Genomic DNA, 2303 nt, shown 5'->3' with positions numbered 1-2303 from the left:
TCTTTGGTTTGTTTCCTATGTTTCATAATAATGACAAAGAAACAACTAACATTCACTGAATTCTTAATATATTTTAGATACAGCACTAAGCATTATTTCATTTAATTAGTGAAAAGAGATTGCTACTTTTATTATTTCATATTGCAGGTGAAGAAAGTAAAACTTTGAGAAGTTAAATAACTTGCTCAAGCTCATATAACCAGGGAAATAGCAGAGGTAGATTTTGAACTCATGCATTCTGATTTTAGAGCCCAATATCTTTACTACCATCTTCTTATACTGCCTCCTGAAAAGTTGTGGAGGTAGGAATAGACAATCTTGCTTCAAAGATTCTATCATTTCAAATGATATAAATTTCAAATGATTCCATCATTTTTATTCTGAGAGAGGAGTAGGAAAGAGGATTGGTTAGGCAGGTAGGATGGGTAGGGCCCTACAATGTAATTCTGATACTGTCTTGAGTTAGGTCAACTTCAAAATTAAGGACACAGTCTGTTCTCACTTCAGATATCAGCCACAGGCTCCAGAGCTTCCAGGACACCTGCACTTCTGGCCAATTGGCTACAAATTTGGGGGTTTCCACTATCCCCTCAGTTTTTAAAAAATATTTTTTATTGATTTTAGAGAGGAAGGGAGAGAAAGATAGAAACATCAATGATGCGAGAGAATCTCTGTTTGACTGCCTTCTGCACATGCCACACTGGGGATCAAGTCCACAACCCGAGTACATGCCCTGGCCAGGAATCGAACCGAGACCTCCTGGTTCATAGGTTGACACTCAACCACTGAGCCACGCCAGTTGGGCTATCCCCTCAGTTTTGATAATTCTCCAGAACAACTCAAAAAACTCAGGTAAGTACTATATTTACCATAACAATTTTATTATAGCAAAAAAGTGAAAAACAAGACACAAATTAGGACACCCCAAAAAATGAGACCATAGGGAAAAATCTGGGAAGGTCTCAAATGCAAAGTTTTCATGTCCTCTTCCCAATAGTCAGCTTATTGATGTGTAATAATTCCCAGAGTACAGAAGTCCCCTCTTATCTGTGGTGTAGTTTTCTGCAGTTTCAGTTACCCATAGTCAACAGCTGTTTGAAAATGTTAAATTAAAATTTTAGAAATAAACAATACAGACATTTTAAATTGTGCACTGTTCTGAGTAGTGTGATGAAATCTCTCAGTGTCCCTCTTCATGCTGTTCAGGACATGAGTCATTCCTTTGTCCACCTGTATACCCTTCATGCCTATTAGCAGCTCTCTCGATGATCACATCTGTTATCAGAGATTTTGAGAGAGAAAGAGTCCACATTCACAGCTTTTATTACAACATTTTTTTATAATTGTTCTATTTTATTATTAGTTATTATTGTTAATCTCCTACTATGCCTAATTTATAAATTAAACTTTATCCATAGGTATGTATGTATAGGAAAAAACATAGTATATATAGGATTCAGCACTATCCTTGGTTTCAGACAGCCATTGGGGGTCTTGGAATATACTCCCCTCTCCCACACCCCACCCTCCCAAACTGTTAACCAGGGTTATTCACCTGAGCTTTGGTGTCCAAAATTTATTGGGGTTTCATTATTTAGGCATGATTGATTGAATTATTGGCCAGAAGGTTGAACTCAATCTCTCATTTACTCCTTTCCAGGAGGTCATGCTTGTATGATATGGCTCAAAGGCCCAACCCTCTAATTGCATGGTATGTCTTTCTGATGTAGCCATGTTCCATTCTGAGTCATTCCCTTATCATAAACTTATAGGGGCTCACAATGAGTCATCTTATTAGCATAAACTATCAAGTGTGGTTTAAGGTTTATTATACCATGCATAAAAAAGATTCTTACCACTCAGGAAATTTCAAGGATTTGAAGGGTGCCTCCCAGAAACTATGGACAAAGGTCAGCCAGATCTCCCATGATATTTTTATATTAATATAATAAAAATTTATTATATAATATATATGAATATATTAAATAAATAATATCTAATCTAATAAAAGAGAAACATGCAAATTGACCACCTTCGCTACGACCCAAGCCACGCCCACCAGCCAATACGAGCAACTATATGCAAATTAACCCAACCAAGATGGCAGCCAGCAGCCACAGAGCTGGAGCAAGCAGGAGGCTTGGTTGCCCCAGTGATGGAGGAAGCCAAGCTTCCCACCTGCCCTGGCCGGCTGTGGCCTCCGCTCAAGGCAACAAAGTTTCAATTATAGAAGATAAATAAATCCCAGATACCTGCTTCCAGCCAGCCTCCACTGGGAGCTTGGGTGGCTGGGGGCTGTGGCC

Source organism: Myotis lucifugus, unplaced genomic scaffold, assembly GCF_000147115.1.
Source record: "Myotis lucifugus unplaced genomic scaffold, Myoluc2.0 scaffold_533, whole genome shotgun sequence".
Lineage (NCBI taxonomy): Eukaryota > Metazoa > Chordata > Mammalia > Chiroptera > Vespertilionidae > Myotis > Myotis lucifugus.
Note: the sequence above shows the minus strand (reverse complement) of the source record.